This window comes from Astyanax mexicanus, unplaced genomic scaffold (assembly GCF_023375975.1).
Source record: "Astyanax mexicanus isolate ESR-SI-001 unplaced genomic scaffold, AstMex3_surface scaffold_60, whole genome shotgun sequence".
Classification (NCBI taxonomy): domain Eukaryota; kingdom Metazoa; phylum Chordata; class Actinopteri; order Characiformes; family Acestrorhamphidae; genus Astyanax; species Astyanax mexicanus.
Genome location: NW_026040070.1, coordinates 17,501 through 22,500, shown reverse-complemented (window position 1 = coordinate 22,500; position 5,000 = coordinate 17,501). Strand labels below are relative to the sequence as shown.

General features: G+C 46.6%; 23 non-coding genes across 23 annotated transcripts in view; all 23 read left to right on the top strand.

The window, feature by feature from the left end:
- LOC125798574 (5S ribosomal RNA) overlaps window positions 1-56 on the top strand; it is a 119-nt gene extending 63 nt beyond the window's left edge. Inside the window, exon 1 of the ribosomal RNA XR_007437370.1 lies at window positions 1-56. This exon is cut by the window's left edge and continues 63 nt beyond it. This is a non-coding gene — a ribosomal RNA (5S ribosomal RNA).
- A 110-nt stretch (window positions 57-166) lies between these two features.
- On the top strand, window positions 167-285 carry LOC125798563 (5S ribosomal RNA). Its single transcript, XR_007437359.1, has one exon. It is a non-coding gene; the product is annotated as a 5S ribosomal RNA (ribosomal RNA).
- Window positions 286-395: 110 nt separating this feature from the next.
- On the top strand, window positions 396-514 carry LOC125798562 (5S ribosomal RNA). The gene has a single exon (XR_007437358.1). It is a non-coding gene; the product is annotated as a 5S ribosomal RNA (ribosomal RNA).
- A 110-nt stretch (window positions 515-624) lies between these two features.
- Window positions 625-743, top strand: LOC125798561 (5S ribosomal RNA). Its single transcript, XR_007437357.1, has one exon. It is a non-coding gene; the product is annotated as a 5S ribosomal RNA (ribosomal RNA).
- A 110-nt stretch (window positions 744-853) lies between these two features.
- LOC125798560 (5S ribosomal RNA) lies at window positions 854-972 on the top strand. Its single transcript, XR_007437356.1, has one exon. It is a non-coding gene; the product is annotated as a 5S ribosomal RNA (ribosomal RNA).
- A 110-nt stretch (window positions 973-1,082) lies between these two features.
- LOC125798559 (5S ribosomal RNA) lies at window positions 1,083-1,201 on the top strand. Its single transcript, XR_007437355.1, has one exon. It is a non-coding gene; the product is annotated as a 5S ribosomal RNA (ribosomal RNA).
- A 110-nt stretch (window positions 1,202-1,311) lies between these two features.
- LOC125798558 (5S ribosomal RNA) lies at window positions 1,312-1,430 on the top strand. Its single transcript, XR_007437354.1, has one exon. It is a non-coding gene; the product is annotated as a 5S ribosomal RNA (ribosomal RNA).
- A 110-nt stretch (window positions 1,431-1,540) lies between these two features.
- LOC125798557 (5S ribosomal RNA) lies at window positions 1,541-1,659 on the top strand. Its single transcript, XR_007437353.1, has one exon. It is a non-coding gene; the product is annotated as a 5S ribosomal RNA (ribosomal RNA).
- A 110-nt stretch (window positions 1,660-1,769) lies between these two features.
- Window positions 1,770-1,888, top strand: LOC125798556 (5S ribosomal RNA). Its single transcript, XR_007437352.1, has one exon. It is a non-coding gene; the product is annotated as a 5S ribosomal RNA (ribosomal RNA).
- A 110-nt stretch (window positions 1,889-1,998) lies between these two features.
- Window positions 1,999-2,117, top strand: LOC125798555 (5S ribosomal RNA). The gene has a single exon (XR_007437351.1). It is a non-coding gene; the product is annotated as a 5S ribosomal RNA (ribosomal RNA).
- A 110-nt stretch (window positions 2,118-2,227) lies between these two features.
- On the top strand, window positions 2,228-2,346 carry LOC125798520 (5S ribosomal RNA). Its single transcript, XR_007437321.1, has one exon. It is a non-coding gene; the product is annotated as a 5S ribosomal RNA (ribosomal RNA).
- Window positions 2,347-2,456: 110 nt separating this feature from the next.
- On the top strand, window positions 2,457-2,575 carry LOC125798553 (5S ribosomal RNA). Its single transcript, XR_007437349.1, has one exon. It is a non-coding gene; the product is annotated as a 5S ribosomal RNA (ribosomal RNA).
- Window positions 2,576-2,685: 110 nt separating this feature from the next.
- Window positions 2,686-2,804, top strand: LOC125798552 (5S ribosomal RNA). The gene has a single exon (XR_007437348.1). It is a non-coding gene; the product is annotated as a 5S ribosomal RNA (ribosomal RNA).
- Window positions 2,805-2,914: 110 nt separating this feature from the next.
- Window positions 2,915-3,033, top strand: LOC125798518 (5S ribosomal RNA). Its single transcript, XR_007437319.1, has one exon. It is a non-coding gene; the product is annotated as a 5S ribosomal RNA (ribosomal RNA).
- Window positions 3,034-3,143: 110 nt separating this feature from the next.
- On the top strand, window positions 3,144-3,262 carry LOC125798551 (5S ribosomal RNA). Its single transcript, XR_007437347.1, has one exon. It is a non-coding gene; the product is annotated as a 5S ribosomal RNA (ribosomal RNA).
- Window positions 3,263-3,372: 110 nt separating this feature from the next.
- Window positions 3,373-3,491, top strand: LOC125798543 (5S ribosomal RNA). Its single transcript, XR_007437339.1, has one exon. It is a non-coding gene; the product is annotated as a 5S ribosomal RNA (ribosomal RNA).
- Window positions 3,492-3,601: 110 nt separating this feature from the next.
- LOC125798550 (5S ribosomal RNA) lies at window positions 3,602-3,720 on the top strand. Its single transcript, XR_007437346.1, has one exon. It is a non-coding gene; the product is annotated as a 5S ribosomal RNA (ribosomal RNA).
- A 110-nt stretch (window positions 3,721-3,830) lies between these two features.
- Window positions 3,831-3,949, top strand: LOC125798549 (5S ribosomal RNA). The gene has a single exon (XR_007437345.1). It is a non-coding gene; the product is annotated as a 5S ribosomal RNA (ribosomal RNA).
- A 110-nt stretch (window positions 3,950-4,059) lies between these two features.
- LOC125798548 (5S ribosomal RNA) lies at window positions 4,060-4,178 on the top strand. Its single transcript, XR_007437344.1, has one exon. It is a non-coding gene; the product is annotated as a 5S ribosomal RNA (ribosomal RNA).
- A 110-nt stretch (window positions 4,179-4,288) lies between these two features.
- LOC125798578 (5S ribosomal RNA) lies at window positions 4,289-4,407 on the top strand. Its single transcript, XR_007437374.1, has one exon. It is a non-coding gene; the product is annotated as a 5S ribosomal RNA (ribosomal RNA).
- A 110-nt stretch (window positions 4,408-4,517) lies between these two features.
- LOC125798547 (5S ribosomal RNA) lies at window positions 4,518-4,636 on the top strand. The gene has a single exon (XR_007437343.1). It is a non-coding gene; the product is annotated as a 5S ribosomal RNA (ribosomal RNA).
- Window positions 4,637-4,746: 110 nt separating this feature from the next.
- On the top strand, window positions 4,747-4,865 carry LOC125798509 (5S ribosomal RNA). The gene has a single exon (XR_007437310.1). It is a non-coding gene; the product is annotated as a 5S ribosomal RNA (ribosomal RNA).
- A 110-nt stretch (window positions 4,866-4,975) lies between these two features.
- The window catches only part of LOC125798511 (5S ribosomal RNA), a 119-nt gene continuing 94 nt past the window's right edge, over window positions 4,976-5,000 (top strand). The window contains exon 1 of the ribosomal RNA XR_007437312.1: window positions 4,976-5,000. This exon is cut by the window's right edge and continues 94 nt beyond it. This is a non-coding gene — a ribosomal RNA (5S ribosomal RNA).

Sequence of the window (5,000 nt, the reverse complement as noted above, 5' to 3'; positions counted from 1 at the left end):
TGGCCTGGTTAGTACTTGGATGGGAGACCACCTGGGAATACCAGGTGCTGTAAGCTTTTCCCCTCTTGCTTCCATTACCATGGTCTTGTTATACATTACTAGTTTGTTATCTGAAACCCAACATAGATGAAGTTGCATAAGTAGTCTTGATGAGAGCTCTGCAATGGCTTACGGTCACACTACCCTGAGAACGCCCGATCTCGTCTGATCTCGGAAGCTAAGCAGGGTTTGGCCTGGTTAGTACTTGGATGGGAGACCACCTGGGAATACCAGGTGCTGTAAGCTTTTCCCCTCTTGCTTCCATTACCATGGTCTTGTTATACATTACTAGTTTGTTATCTGAAACCCAACATAGATGAAGTTGCATAAGTAGTCTTGATGAGAGCTCTGCAATGGCTTACGGTCACACTACCCTGAGAACGCCCGATCTCGTCTGATCTCGGAAGCTAAGCAGGGTTTGGCCTGGTTAGTACTTGGATGGGAGACCACCTGGGAATACCAGGTGCTGTAAGCTTTTCCCCTCTTGCTTCCATTACCATGGTCTTGTTATACATTACTAGTTTGTTATCTGAAACCCAACATAGATGAAGTTGCATAAGTAGTCTTGATGAGAGCTCTGCAATGGCTTACGGTCACACTACCCTGAGAACGCCCGATCTCGTCTGATCTCGGAAGCTAAGCAGGGTTTGGCCTGGTTAGTACTTGGATGGGAGACCACCTGGGAATACCAGGTGCTGTAAGCTTTTCCCCTCTTGCTTCCATTACCATGGTCTTGTTATACATTACTAGTTTGTTATCTGAAACCCAACATAGATGAAGTTACATAAGTAGTCTTGATGAGAGCTCTGCAATGGCTTACGGTCACACTACCCTGAGAACGCCCGATCTCGTCTGATCTCGGAAGCTAAGCAGGGTTTGGCCTGGTTAGTACTTGGATGGGAGACCACCTGGGAATACCAGGTGCTGTAAGCTTTTCCCCTCTTGCTTCCATTACCATGGTCTTGTTATACATTACTAGTTTGTTATCTGAAACCCAACATAGATGAAGTTGCATAAGTAGTCTTGATGAGAGCTCTGCAATGGCTTACGGTCACACTACCCTGAGAACGCCCGATCTCGTCTGATCTCGGAAGCTAAGCAGGGTTTGGCCTGGTTAGTACTTGGATGGGAGACCACCTGGGAATACCAGGTGCTGTAAGCTTTTCCCCTCTTGCTTCCATTACCATGGTCTTGTTATACATTACTAGTTTGTTATCTGAAAGCCAACATAGATGAAGTTGCATAAGTAGTCTTGATGAGAGCTCTGCAATGGCTTACGGTCACACTACCCTGAGAACGCCCGATCTCGTCTGATCTCGGAAGCTAAGCAGGGTTTGGCCTGGTTAGTACTTGGATGGGAGACCACCTGGGAATACCAGGTGCTGTAAGCTTTTCCCCTCTTGCTTCCATTACCATGGTCTTGTTATACATTACTAGTTTGTTATCTGAAACCCAACATAGATGAAGTTGCATAAGTAGTCTTGATGAGAGCTCTGCAATGGCTTACGGTCACACTACCCTGAGAACGCCCGATCTCGTCTGATCTCGGAAGCTAAGCAGGGTTTGGCCTGGTTAGTACTTGGATGGGAGACCACCTGGGAATACCAGGTGCTGTAAGCTTTTCCCCTCTTGCTTCCATTACCATGGTCTTGTTATACATTACTAGTTTGTTATCTGAAACCCAACATAGATGAAGTTGCATAAGTAGTCTTGATGAGAGCTCTGCAATGGCTTACGGTCACACTACCCTGAGAACGCCCGATCTCGTCTGATCTCGGAAGCTAAGCAGGGTTTGGCCTGGTTAGTACTTGGATGGGAGACCACCTGGGAATACCAGGTGCTGTAAGCTTTTCCCCTCTTGCTTCCATTACCATGGTCTTGTTATACATTACTAGTTTGTTATCTGAAACCCAACATAGATGAAGTTGCATAAGTAGTCTTGATGAGAGCTCTGCAATGGCTTACGGTCACACTACCCTGAGAACGCCCGATCTCGTCTGATCTCGGAAGCTAAGCAGGGTTTGGCCTGGTTAGTACTTGGATGGGAGACCACCTGGGAATACCAGGTGCTGTAAGCTTTTCCCCTCTTGCTTCCATTACCATGGTCTTGTTATACATTACAAGTTTGTTATATGAAACCCAACATAGATGAAGTTGCATAAGTAGTCTTGATGAGAGCTCTGCAATGGCTTACGGTCACACTACCCTGAGAACGCCCGATCTCGTCTGATCTCGGAAGCTAAGCAGGGTTTGGCCTGGTTAGTACTTGGATGGGAGACCACATGGGATTACCAGGTGCTGTAAGCTTTTCCCCTCTTGCTTCCATTACCATGGTCTTGTTATACATTACAAGTTTGTTATCTGAAACCCAACATAGATGAAGTTGCATAAGTAGTCTTGATGAGAGCTCTGCAATGGCTTACGGTCACACTACCCTGAGAACGCCCGATCTCGTCTGATCTCGGAAGCTAAGCAGGGTTTGGCCTGGTTAGTACTTGGATGGGAGACCACCTGGGAATACCAGGTGCTGTAAGCTTTTCCCCTCTTGCTTCCATTACCATGGTCTTGTTATACATTACTAGTTTGTTATCTGAAACCCAACATAGATGAAGTTGCATAAGTAGTCTTGATGAGAGCTCTGCAATGGCTTACGGTCACACTACCCTGAGAACGCCCGATCTCGTCTGATCTCGGAAGCTAAGCAGGGTTTGGCCTGGTTAGTACTTGGATGGGAGACCACCTGGGAATACCAGGTGCTGTAAGCTTTTCCCCTCTTGCTTCCATTACCATGGTCTTGTTATACATTACTAGTTTGTTATCTGAAACCCAACATAGATGAAGTTGCATAAGTAGTCTTGATGAGAGCTCTGCAATGGCTTACGGTCACACTACCCTGAGAACGCCCGATCTAGTCTGATCTCGGAAGCTAAGCAGGGTTTGGCCTGGTTAGTACTTGGATGGGAGACCACCTGGGAATACCAGGTGCTGTAAGCTTTTCCCCTCTTGCTTCCATTACCATGGTCTTGTTATACATTACTAGTTTGTTATCTGAAACCCAACATAGATGAAGTTGCATAAGTAGTCTTGATGAGAGCTCTGCAATGGCTTACGGTCACACTACCCTGAGAACGCCCGATCTCGTCTGATCTCGGAAGCTAAGCAGGGTTTGGCCTGGTTAGTACTTGGATGGGAGACCACCTGGGAATACCAGGTGCTGTAAGCTTTTCCCCTCTTGCTTCCATTACCATGGTCTTGTTATACATTACTAGTTTGTTATCTGAAACCCAACATAGATGAAGTTGCATAAGTAGTCTTGATGAGAGCTCTGCAATGGCTTACGGTCACACTACCCTGAGAACGCCCGATCTCGTCTGATCTCGGAAGCTAAGCAGGGTTTGGCCTGGTTAGTACTTGGATGGGAGACCACCTGGGAATACCAGGTGCTGTAAGCCTTTCCCCTCTTGCTTCCATTACCATGGTCTTGTTATACATTACTAGTTTGTTATCTGAAACCCAACATAGATGAAGTTGCATAAGTAGTCTTGATGAGAGCTCTGCAATGGCTTACGGTCACACTACCCTGAGAACGCCCGATCTCGTCTGATCTCGGAAGCTAAGCAGGGTTTGGCCTGGTTAGTACTTGGATGGGAGACCACCTGGGAATACCAGGTGCTGTAAGCTTTTCCCCTCTTGCTTCCATTACCATGGTCTTGTTATACATTACTAGTTTGTTATCTGAAACCCAACATAGATGAAGTTGCATAAGTAGTCTTGATGAGAGCTCTGCAATGGCTTACGGTCACACTACCCTGAGAACGCCCGATCTCGTCTGATCTCGGAAGCTAAGCAGGGTTTGGCCTGGTTAGTACTTGGATGGGAGACCACCTGGGAATACCAGGTGCTGTAAGCTTTTCCCCTCTTGCTTCCATTACCATGGTCTTGTTATACATTACTAGTTTGTTATCTGAAACCCAACATAGATGAAGTTGCATAAGTAGTCTTGATGAGAGCTCTGCAATGGCTTACGGTCACACTACCCTGAGAACGCCCGATCTCGTCTGATCTCGGAAGCTAAGCAGGGTTTGGCCTGGTTAGTACTTGGATGGGAGACCACCTGGGAATACCAGGTGCTGTAAGCTTTTCCCCTCTTGCTTCCATTACCATGGTCTTGTTATACATTACTAGTTTGTTATCTGAAACCCAACATAGATGAAGTTGCATAAGTAGTCTTGATGAGAGCTCTGCAATGGCTTACGGTCACACTACCCTGAGAACGCCCGATCTCGTCTGATCTCGGAAGCTAAGCAGGGTTTGGCCTGGTTAGTACTTGGATGGGAGACCATCTGGGAATACCAGGTGCTGTAAGCTTTTCCCCTCTTGCTTCCATTACCATGGTCTTGTTATACATTACAAGTTTGTTATCTGAAACCCAACATAGATGAAGTTGCATAAGTAGTCTTGATGAGAGCTCTGCAATGGCTTACGGTCACACTACCCTGAGAACGCCCGATCTCGTCTGATCTCGGAAGCTAAGCAGGGTTTGGCCTGGTTAGTACTTGGATGGGAGACCACCTGGGAATACCAGGTGCTGTAAGCTTTTCCCCTTTTGCTTCCATTACCATGGTCTTGTTATACATTACTAGTTTGTTATCTGAAACCCAACATAGATGAAGTTGCATAAGTAGTCTTGATGAGAGCTCTGCAATGGCTTACGGTCACACTACCCTGAGAACGCCCGATCTTGTCTGATCTCGGAAGCTAAGCAGGGTTTGGCCTGGTTAGTACTTGGATGGGAGACCACCTGGGAATACCAGGTGCTGTAAGCTTTTCCCCTCTTGCTTCCATTACCATGGTCTTGTTATACATTACTGGTTTGTTATCTGAAACCCAACATAGATGAAGTTGCATAAGTAGTCTTGATGGGAGCTCTGCAATGGCTTACGGTCACACTACCCTGAGAA